The 12,018-nt window shown below is 45.8% G+C and overlaps 1 protein-coding gene across 3 annotated transcripts in view; it reads left to right on the forward strand.

Moving 5' to 3' along the window:
- MAPK4 (mitogen-activated protein kinase 4) overlaps positions 7,141 to 12,018 on the forward strand; it is a 184,166-nt gene continuing 179,288 nt past the window's right edge. Inside the window, exon 1 of one of the 3 annotated variants that reach the window (XM_021093269.1) lies at positions 7,141 to 7,393. The gene's annotated coding sequence lies outside the window, so the exon portion shown is untranslated. Of the gene's footprint in view, positions 7,394 to 7,632; positions 7,818 to 12,018 lie in introns of those variants that run through there. The other 2 variants (XM_021093266.1, XM_021093281.1) reach the window with 2 other exon arrangements.

The raw sequence follows: 12,018 nt of genomic DNA on the forward strand, positions 1-12,018 counted from the left end.
GTGTTCTGGTCTTTGATAGTTGACTGATTGCCCTAGAGAAATAACTGGAATTCATTACGCTTTCACTGGAGACTTGTACATCTGTGTGCGTTATTTATATTATGAGTATTAAAAACACATTTGTGTTTAATCTACTCAGCCACAATTTTCTTTTTCTATGAAAATTACTCACATAACTAGGCTGCTCATAGTATCCATCAATAGTAGTAAAACTTCTGATTCCTAGGACAAAGGCTGGCTTGGATGTGTGCTGGGGTCATAGAAACTCTTCTTGGCTATACATTTTATAATGGGCTTCATAGAGCCAGAGACAGTTTCTGATGAAACAAAAATTATTTTAGCACTTAAAAAAAGAAGCTTTCTAGGAGTTCTTCTTGTGGCTCAGCAAATCAAGAACCTGATATACTCTCCGTGAGGATGCAGGTTCAATCCCTTGCCTTGCCCAGTGGGTTAAGGATCTGGCATTGCCACAAGCTGTGGTATAGGTCATGGACTTGGCTTGGATCTGGCATTGCTGTGGCTGTGGTGTAGGCCAGCAGCTGTAGTTCCAGTTTGACTCCTAGCCCAGGAAATTCCATACGGCACAGGTGGGGCCATAAGAAAAAAAACTTCCTAAATATCCCTTGAGATTTTTTTCATTCACATAAATGACAACAACAACTATAAAACCAGTGAGGGCTCATTTGCAAATATAGTCATGTGTATCTCTTCCTGGCCATGGGGACCTGGCAAGTAAAGATCCAATTCCACACTTACAGTTTACTGAGGTGGTGAGAGGCTCCCTTCCCACCCCGAGTTTGTCAAGTCTTCTTTCATGTTCAGAAAATCTGGGATCATGATAATACCAACCTGGAGGTGAGTCAGGAAAGGAAAAAGATGTCATGTTTTAAAAGCTAGACAACTCACAGTCTTCGTCCAGTGGCTTATAACTATCAGAATTTAAACATATATGCACTACTAATCATGTTGTAAGCACTCAATAATTGACTGACCCAGGCAAATATTAAGGCAATTGTCTTCTAGGCTCATGGATGCCAGCAACCTTACCATCTTTGCATAATGTCTGTTCAGGAACTTAGCACAGTTATGTATGCCCCATGAAGGCTTTTGGGATTGAAAAGATGAAGTTCATGGACCATGCTGGGGATGTCAGGCACCATTAGGTACCAACAAGGCACAAATGATGTGTTTTCTGCCCTTGTGGATATGAGCTACTCATCAAACCATGGGTCACTTTAAAAAAATTAAATCCATGGGTCACTTTGATAAGCATAAGCCACTGTTGGTGAGGAGGAGAAAAACTTTAGCACCATAATTAGGAGGGAAATTCCAAAATATTCTATTAAAAGTGGATTATTTGTATGACAGAAACAGGATATTTTAACAGGTCAGGAGATCAATAAAAACAACTTGGAGAGATGAAGGGAGGTGAGGCAGAAGAGTCAAATCTGAGTTCACATTTCTACACAGAGCAGAAGAAGGACGTAGAGTAGTGAAACTCCAACTTTTTATGAGCATGACCCATAACTGAGAAAACTATTTAATGGTGTGAACTATGGTGTGTGCTCACACATCATCATCCCTCCCACACACATATATTTGAAATTAAATGTCAAGTGATACTCTTATCACTTAGAGTGAACTGCGATGTTTTTTCTATTTCATTGTTTCAAAAATGCTGATGAGATCTGCTAAATTGATCTCTTGGCTCATAATTACTGGGTTATGCTCCATCGTTTGAAAACCACATGACTGGGTGAAGTAAGGACAGAGCAGGAAACATGCAGTTTGAATTTCAGTGAGGTCTTATCACAGGTTGAAAGAAGAGAATGCTGGGATGGTCCAAGCCCAGTCAAGAAACTTCTGGGAAACTAGAAGGCTGAGAGGTCAGCCCTGCCTGTGGGAATGAGGCCAGTGTCAAGATCTGCCCAAATCACTTGATACTTAATACCTGGGCTGACTTGACTTGAAGGCATTGCATGATTTCCAGGAAACCTTCAGGATAGGGAGCACTAAGACAGGGGATGTTGGTGGCCAGTAAAACTGAGTGATGCTAGTGACCAGGAGATCATGGAAAGTGCTGCCTTGCTGCATGGTTATAATCTTTGCAACCTTATGGATGAAGCAATTTGCAGAGAAGGGACCCAACTCTTCAGTTTTTAAAATGCCAGAAAGGGGAATGTCCGTCGTGGCTCAGTGGTTAACAAATCCGACCAGGAACCATGAGGTTGCAGGTTCGATCCCTGGCTTCGCTCAGTGGGTTAAGGATCCAGCATTGCTGTGAGCTGTGGTATAGGTTGCAGACACAGCTCAGATTTGGCATTGCTGTGGCTCTAGTGTAGGCGGCTGGGTACAGCTCCAATTAGACCCCTATCCTATCCTGGGAAGCTCCATATGCCGTGGGAGTGGCCCTAAAAAAGGCAAAAAGACAAAAAAAAAAAAAAAAAAAAAAGCCAGAAAGACTTCCCATGACACTTAGGATTAGGGCCAGCATTTTTGCTATGGGCCACACAGCCTTGATTTGTGCCCCGACCCTCTCTCTGACTGCTCTTTATTCCACTGACCCTGCCCTGCAGCATCTGACACTTTCAAATGCACACAGCTTTTCTTTGACCTTTCCTCACACTGTTCCCTCTACTCAAGCCACTTTTCTTCAGATCTGCATACAATCTAATTTTTGGTCCCCCATGAAGCCTTTCCTGACCTCCTCTTCCCCTGAAATAAGATCAAATCTGCCAGTTAGACCTTTCATACAAGAAAATTCAATTATTTGTAAGCATGTATTTAATATATAATCTCCTCATTAGACTGTGAGCTGCATGAAAGCAAGAACAGTGTCTGATTTTAAAAAGTTAAAACAATGAATTTAAATGTCTTACTAGAGAATTGCCCTTAATTTTCTTTAATCATTTAAAAACTATCTCTTGAATCTGTGCTTGTATTACCTTTTTCATTGAAATATTATTGATTTTTTTCTTTTTTTCCCCCAAATCTTCTGAAGAGGTTACATATTTTTATTGCTCTTCTCAAAGAAACAGTTTTTGGTTTTAATTATTGTTTCTACTATTTCTAGCCACCACACCTAATTTTAGTAGTTTAAATTCTAGTAGTTTTACTTATTTTATTTTAAGAAAAAGACTAGAGTCCTAAGGTTTTTCAGTCATATAGCTATAGCATTTACAAATACTTTTTTGTGCCTTTCTTTTAAAGAGTTGTAACTGTTTCATTTTCATGTCTTATTGCTTTATCTTAGCCACTTAAACAATGTTAATAACAGTGATGATAGCAGACATTTCTGTCTTGTTCCTGAATTTGGTGGAAATGGTTTTAGTACTTTTCCATTTATTAATGCTGTTTGTTGTGTTGTTTTGGGTAGCTAGCATTTATTGTTCCCTGAGGGGCCAGTATGGTTGAATGAAAACCAGAAGTAGCCTGGCAGCCAAGTGAAAATAAAAAGTATTTCAAGAAGACAGGAGTGATTAACTATGTCAAATGCTGGATAGGTAAAATAAGATAAAGCCTGAGAATTGATCATTAGATTTCAAATCATGGAGGTCACTGGTGACTTGACAAGAGCAATTTCCATAAAATAGTGACTGGAATGGGTTAAAGAAAGAATGGAGGAAAACTGGAGACACTGAGCAGAGGTGAGTTTTATTTTGCTCAGATTTGTTATAAAGGAGAGAAAAAATTGGGGAGAGCCACTAAAGAGGATGAGAGTCAAAAGAGTTTTTGTTTTGTATTTTGTTTTTTACGATTAAAGACATTACACCATATTGGAAAGCTGCTGTTTGTGATCTTGTAATGAGGAAAAACTAATGATCAAGGAGAGAAGGGAGCATTTATAGAGTGATGTCCTTGAATCAGTGAGAGAATGGGTCTTGTACATAAGGAAGGTGACTTCAGATAGAGCAGGGTTAGTTTATTTACAATAAGAGGAGGGAAGGCAGAATATAACAAATGGGGACATTGGTAAGTGGCTCATTGTAGTCACCTATTGCTTCTTATTCTCAGTGTATTTAAACATTTTCCAGGTGATTCTATGAACATGTGGGTTTGGAATCACTGGCCTAGTGTGAAAACCAAGCAACTCGGAGCTCCTGTAGTGGTGCAGTGGTTAACGACTCCGACTAGAAACCGTGAGGTTTCGGGTTCAATCCCTGGCCTTGCTCAGTGGGTTAAGGATCCGGCCTTGCCGGGAGCTGTGGTGTAGGTCGCAGACTCAGCTCGGATCCCGCATTGCTGTGGCTCTGGTGTAAGCCAGTGGCTACAGCTCCAGTTAGACCCCTAGCCTGGGAACCTCCATATGCCGCAGGAGTGGCCCTAGAAAAGGCAAAAAGACAAAAAAAAAAAAAAAAAAAAAAAAAACAAAACCCACAAAAAAAACAAAAACAAAAAACCCAAGCAACTCAAAGGGCCTTTTGCTTTCCTCCTCCAAGTCTATGCCTGAGGCTCATTTTTTTCTATTGTTGAGAAAAGATGTTTCCAGAGCAGCCTGAGGTGATGGTGAAGAGGGAGTTAGTTGTCTCTAATTTGATGAACAGCCTCAGGCCTGTCTTGCCTTTCTAGCTGGACACATTGCACATGTGAGGAAAGAAATAGGGGATAGATGGATGGATAGATAGATAGATAGGAAGGAAGGAAGGAAGAATGAAAGCAAGGAAGGAAAGGGAGGGAGAAAGAAAGAATATAGATCAGATCTCTTCCAAAAGGAAGCACCCTAAGAGGAAGTAGGAGATCTAGCACCTCACAGGCTTATTGATATGCCCTTGCTAGTGGGAGTCCATGGTCTAGTTGATTCCTTGAACATGATCAATTCTTACCACCAGGAGAGAGGCCGCATGCAAAGTCATAGGCCCTGATGCCAAGCCTCCTGGGAGTGGAAGGAGTCAGGTGGGCATGAACTATTTAATAAATCTAAATTGCCTCCCCTCCTCCACCTAGGCCCAAATCAAAAACAGGTGTCACGAGAGATTAATTTGTCTAGTGCTATTGTCACGGTCTGATTGGGCTACTGTAACAGAAATACCATAGACTGGGTGGTTTATGCAAACATTTATTTCTCACAGTTCTGGAGGCTGGCAAGCCCAAAATCATGGTACTGGCAGATCTGGCATCTGGTGAGAGCCAACTTCCTGATTCTTAGACCATTGTCTTCACCTATGCCCTTTTATAAAGGCATTAATCCTGTTCCTGAGGACTCTACCCTCATGTCCTAATCACCTCCCAAAGACCCCAAAATACCATCACATTGGAGATTAGGTTTCAACATATGATATTTGGGGAAATACATTCAGTTTTAGCAATGATATTTTTAAAAACTATATCTATACACCCTAAAAACATGGCACTTTGCTGCCCGATACATTGACTCCCTGCCCCTCTGTCCTCCAGGACCACTGCAGACATTGGCACCCTGGCTTAGCCCACCTTGGGGGTGGGCGATGTGTCAGTCACGGGGTAGCCATGTTACCATCCCCCTGTGGTACCCAGTCCTAGGCAGTGGGAAAATGCTGGTACATTTTTCCCCCTGAAAAAAAAAAAGTGCTAAGATGATCTGGTGACCTTCCCAATCCCTATGCTTTGTGTGGTTATTTTCTGCTGTTTTACCCCTATGCAGGTCAGCTGTTTAAGTGTCTTCCCTTGGGGTAAAAATAAGGAACAACCTGTTTCCTGAAAGCAGCATCCACAGGGGAGTGACACCATGTAATATATGTTATGGAGGGTGCCTGGTTCCTATTCACTGCACCCTCCACCCCCGCCTGAGCATTGTGTGGTAATGGGCTCCAATATTAAAATGCATATTTCACACCCTTGTCCCACGATTTGGAGGATGGCCATTCACTATGCATGAGCCATTCACTCATGCTCATCACACAGAGAAAATTACATTTTCCCAGTTGCCAAATGGAAGAGATAAATTATCTTACATGGACAAGCACATTGCTCCCAGAGCAGTTTCTCAGACCCAAGACGCTGATCTAAAACACCCAGTTGGGAGACTGAGCTTTCCTGGGGTCAAGCTGATTAGTCTCTTCTTCAGGCCCACCAGCTCCTCACCCTAGTGGGCTTACTGTGGTGGGACATTTGCCTTTCCAGCTTTTTTGGATATAAAATGAGCATTCTCGAGGCCTCTTACTCTTCCTTCCTAGAAAAGGTGTTATAAAAATGAATAAATCAACACAGAACATTTCATATTTATGCATGCCCACTGAATTGGTAATACTTATTTGTAATGAACATTAAAGAAGGAAAATGTTAAAATGTTCTCTTTGCCGAAGATACATTGGAATGTCTTATCACCAATGTGTACACATCTGTTTGTTACATGCTCTCTCTTTATCCCTATGTATTCTTTAGGTTAATGAAGGTCCAGATTACTGTTGCCTCTAATTTAGCATCTAATCCTAAACCTATTACCTATATACATACAATTAATAGCAATTGTATCTACAGAGTAACTTCAGCTACCATTTACTGCCCTTCCTATGGACATCATTGTTTTAACCACTTAATGCATTTTCCAATGTGAGCCCACAACTTAAAATTTTTGTTTTTGCTCACGTTACAATCAGCACAGTTATATGGTTCATACATCAATTCTTTCAACAGTTATTGAGTACCTATTACACACCCAGAATTGTATGAGACCCTGGAGGAAGTGGTGGGTGCGAAGCAGAAATAACCAGAATACATAGCAGATCCTAAGAAGTGTCAAAGTGAGGTTCTCGCTCTGAATGCTTTGGGATTTGCGAGAAGGGAGGGCTCGTGGGCAGCTAAAGCCACTGGTGACCTCATTATACAATATTTAGGTTATATTTTTCTCTGCCTCGAAAAGCAGTTTCCCAACCATTCCGCTGAGGTGCACGCTTTACGTGATGCCCCTAATCCGCGCGGACCATTTTGGATTAGCCGGAAGGCACCGCCTAAACTCTAATTATTACCAGTGTTATGGGTCTGGAGGCTTCTGCTTTCCTCTTCTCTGGCTCCATACGTGTTGGTTCCCTTCTGTTAGTTTTATTTCTGCTGTGCAAATGAGCGCAGATTCACAGCCCAGCCGGTCAGCTCTGGACCGATGCACGTGCGCTCTGCGTCCCCTTGGCTGGCTCCCCGCCCCCCGCCCCCGCCACCCCTCCGGTCTCCCCCTGACGGGTGCCAGCCAGCCACCCAGTCCCTGCCGGCTCTTTCTCCTTTCTCGCGCCTCCACCCCCGGCCACTGCAGCAGAGCGGGGCAGACTCAGCGGAGAGCCTCCCAGACCGAGCCTGAGTGGTTCCCTCCCCCGGGCAGGAGTGAGGACGAGCTTCAAAGATGATAGAGGACTCTGGGGAGCGTGCGTCCGGCTACCCCGAGATGCGGGCTCGACTCAGAAAATACTGGCGCCGGGCCCCCGAGGTGAGGTTGACTCCGAGGGGGATGGTTCGAAGGCCAGTCTATACAGCGCGCGCTCCGCCCTGCAACAGTGTGGCCCAGCAGCCCTGGGGCTGCGGGAGGCGGAACCGGGCGCGCGGGGTAGGCAGCGGCCGGCGGCACTGCGCTCCCTGCCGCGGGCCGTCGCAGCAGGTGGGGGCCCGGCGGGCTGGGGGCGGGGCCGGGCTCGGGGCGGAGCCGCGGCGGCGGCGAGCGCGGGGCGGCGGGGGCCGGGGCTGAAGCCGTAGCCGAAGCCTGAGCGGGAGCCGCGAGCCGGGCAGTCCGGGCGCCTGCGGGAGCTCGCCGCGCGCTTGGGCTGGGACCCGCTGGGCCGAGCGCGCCGGCGCCGCGACCACAGACAAAGGCCCCGCTCGCTCCCGGCCCGCCGCGCTCTCGGGCTCTGCCTTGGGTAAGTGGCTCCCCCTTCGCTTTCTTTCTTCTCCAGGATGCCCGCTCCTCTCGGAGTTCAGCCGGCTCCAGAGAAGCCGGAGAGAAAGGAAGAAATGATACTTCCTCGCTCTCTCTGCAGCCCCCACCTCACCTTAAAAAAACAAAAAACAAAAACAAAAACCAAACGAACCCCCCAGCAAATTCCACACTAGCGAGTTTCTGAGCAGTGGGACGTCTCCCGCGGGATCGACGCGGTCACCCTCTGTGACCCCATTGCTCCGCGGACTGTGCGCGCCGGTTTTGACCCTGGATCTTCGGTTTGGACGTGAAGCTTGCCTCTGGGCTCCCCCGGGTAGGGAGACGAGGTATGGGGGGGAGGCTTTAGGGACCGGTCGCAGCTAGGGTACTCCATCCCCAGGGACAGTTCGGCGCGTTTAGGGGCGCGGAAGGGTGGTTCTCAATGCGAGTTCAGATTCGGATTTGGGTTGTGGGGTCTGACCTAGCCGCCTAGCATCCTCCCCTCCAGCCTCCTTCCTTTCCCGTTTAAGGGTTAATACAGCGCCCCCTACGCCCCACCCAGTCGAGGCGCCCACTTTGCCACTTCGAGGCCCCTGGGCGGGGGCTCGGGGCGCCCGGAAGAGAGGGGAGGGAAGGAGCTCCGCGGTTTTCCAGGTTTGGCAATCCTGAGCCCGAATCTGCTGGGGAGGGCGGGCGGGCGGCTTCGGGCGGAGAATAGGGTTTGACATCACAGCGCGGTCCCAGGCGGGCTCCTCCAGCCTCTTCCCCAGCAGCTCTCCATCAGAAAAGCAATCGGAAGCCCGGCTGGCAATTTTGCTTTTGTTCTGCCTGTAACTCTGGAATCCGGGTAGAAGCCCGGGTCGGCGAATGCCTGGGGAAGGGGACCCAGGCGGGAGTTCCAGGTGCAGCCCCAAAGTGACAATTGGAGGCGGCTGTTGTTTCCCACCCCTGGTGGGAAATGGATCCCAATCGCTAATCAATGCTCTGGGAGTCGGCGGTGGGTCGGCGGCGGGCGAAGAGCTTAGTGTCCGCCTCGGCCTCCCTCTGTCACGCGCCTCTCCCGCACTCTTGAAAGCGCTACCACGAGACGCGAATTTCCATTCATGGATCTGTGCCTGGGACTTGATTAATGTCACCTCTGCCCAGGTTCTCTAAGGAGCTAGTGTCTGCTTCTATTCAATTTAATAGCCATTTATAGAGGCCTACTATGTGCAAAGCAGCAGCCCTACGATTATCTTAATTTAAAAGCTATTTATGGAGCACCTACTATGCCCCAAATAAATGCGTTACAAAATTTTCAGTTTAACAGATTTTTCTTGAATACTTACTGTGTTCAAGGTACTTGTGCTTTGACCTTATTTCGATATTCACTGAGAACCTACCGTATGCAAAGTTTTTTTCTTTTGTTTTTTTTTTCTGAAGGGTTGCCCACTGTACCTTTGGGAGGAGTATGGAGGCAAGGGAGGAGGAATATGCCTTTGGATCCTTCAGTGCTTTTAGTAACCTGCATTTTAACCCTCTGCACTGCTTGTTGTGCAGTGTAGGAAGAGCTGGCCTTCTACACCACAACTTGAGGCTTTGTCAGAGGGTAGCAGGGCAGAATAATGAAAAGGCTACCCTGGATCTCTTTCTATTTCAGTTTCCTCACATTGAAAAGAAAAAGGGGGGGGGCAGTTCTTTTGTGCAAAACACAGTGCTAGTTATTGCAGGGAATCAAAGGTTAATGAGGAGTCTGTGGTGGGGACAGAAAGACAGAAGACAGTCAGTTAAACCAGTGGTCTGACAGTCCTACCTACTAAGAGATTAGATGACTCAATTATTCTGATGGTCTTGGGATCCTGAGAAACACCAGACTATCCAGATTGTCCTCTGGTCCTCTGCCTATTGGCCAATAGTTGTTTTATATATATACATGTATATGCTGTTATCAGGGAAATGTTGTCTAGTCAGTAGGCTTTGTCCTAAAGGACTTACTAGAGTTTTGACATAAACACATAAAATAACTGTTTGGGCAGCATCTGTGAAAAGCCAGGAGCAAGTTTCTGCTAGAATTTAATGTTGAAAACAAAATTCTGTCCTCACGCAATAGTACTTTCATTTCAGTCAGATAGCGAGAACTTGCTCTAGGTCTAGTATGCTTATCTTTTTAACTTAGCTTCCAGTAATTCCTGGTAACTGCTTTATCCTAGCTTCTTGGTACAATGATCTTTTCCTTCCCAAAGTATTTCTGATTTCCCTTAAAATTGCTTTTAAGGGGGGAGGGAGTGGGATGGACTGGGAGTTTGGGGTTAGTAGATACAAAATGTTACCTTTCGAATGGATAAGCAATGAGATCCTACAGGGAACTATATCCAGTCTCTTGGGACAGACCATGATGGAAAGGGAATGTGTATTCTGTACAGCAGAAATTGACACAACATTGTAAATCAACTATACTTCAAAGAAGTTTTTAAAACTACAGGATATTTTGTTTTGTTTTGAACTGAAAGCCCCCCTCAGATCCTTTCTGGAAGTAGGCCCATTATGAAAGATATGTAGGACATATGATAAGCACTAGATGAATGACTTGGAGGCCTTGTATTTATAAGAAGAGTAAGGAAAAAAAAAAAAGACCCCAATCAGGAATGAATAGAGAAAATGTAAATTGGTCTTGCAAGATGGAATAGGATTTGGATAGGTTAAAAAGATGAACAAAGTCGTCCCTGCCATGGTTCCCTGGTGGTTCAGCAGGTTAAGGACACGGTGTTGTCACTGCTATGGCTCTGGTTACTGCTGAAGTGAGGGTTCCATCCCTGGCCTGGGGATGTTTCCACATACTGAAGGTGCTGAAAAAAAAAACCAAAAAAAAACAAAAGACCTCCCTCCCCAAGTGGAGGAAAAGGGTGTAAGCAAATGTGTGAAGGAAAACAAACTATCTTTAGCATCTTTAGAGCTTTTTAGGAATTTGACAGCTCTTCACTAGAATAGTTTCCATTTCTTCAACAAAAAAACACTTACCGGAGCCTTTTACTCTGTTCATAATGTTGCTAGGTGTTGAGGGGTGGGTGGAGGGGCTTCGCCTAGCACAGTTTGGGATCCACTGTGATCCCCCAGCTGGTAAGGACCCTTATCTCCTGTTCCAGCTGCAAGGATAGCCCCACATCCCTGCCATTCTTTCAGACATTCCTAGAGTTTTTTCACCTGAGCTGAACTTGATTGTAATCTTCTTCAAGACCAAGAATGTGAGTTTTTTTCCTCTGCCTTCTTCTGTCCCTGCAGGCTCAGGCATAGTCTGTGGAGTAGGTGACATTTATTTCAGAGCCCTGGATTGCCTCCTCCTTCACCCTTTCCCTGCCTCCTCAGGGCCTGGCCTCTCTTCCTCCACTACTCGCTGCTGTCTGAGCCTCTCACATATAAAAACTCAGGAGATAAACAATCTGTCATCAGTCACTTTTTCTTGGATATGAATGTAGGTTACAGTTCTCTCTTCCAGGGACCTTTACACTTTAAGATTCATTATGGAATGAAAGAGTTTGTCCACCATGAGAAGATTTCAAGCATAGACAGGTGGGTGCTGGAGGTAATCGGAGAGGTGAAGTGACTTTCCTGGTGCTCCCACCTTCTCATGTAGCCACTCTTGACAAAGGTTCTTGCAGCCCCATGGGTCAAAAGCCTGGAGCCTTCATTGTGTGGTGGTTGAGGTCAGATAGCAGCTCTGCACAAGCTCCCTGTCAACCTGGCTTTTGCCTTTTCTATTCTTAAAGGTTAGCCATTCCCCACATGAAATCTTTGCTTCCTTACCTACATGTGCCATTATTTTAAGGCTGGGATTCTCAACCTGGGCACACTTGATGTTGTGGGCTGGATAATTCTTCATCATAGGGGACCATCCTGTGCATCGTAGAATGTTTAACAGCAGCCCTGGCCTCCATCCACTTGATACCAGTAGCCCCCTCACTCCCCCTGCCGGAGTTGCGACCACCCAAAGTGGCCCCAGTTATTGCCAAATGTTCCATGGGGTGTAGAATCACCCTTGATTGTGGACAGCTGTGCTAAGAAGTATTGGTTATTCTGCAGCGTGCTGCAAGACTATCCCCACTTTTCTGCGTGAGGCTTGTATTTAATTGGGTCAAGACAGGTGATTTGGGGAAATTCCTATTGTGGCTCAGTGGTAATGAGTGCAACTAGTATCCATGAGAATGTGGGTTCAATCCCTGGCCCCA

This window comes from Sus scrofa, chromosome 1, assembly GCF_000003025.6.
Source record: "Sus scrofa isolate TJ Tabasco breed Duroc chromosome 1, Sscrofa11.1, whole genome shotgun sequence".
Taxonomy (NCBI): Eukaryota; Metazoa; Chordata; class Mammalia; order Artiodactyla; family Suidae; genus Sus; species Sus scrofa.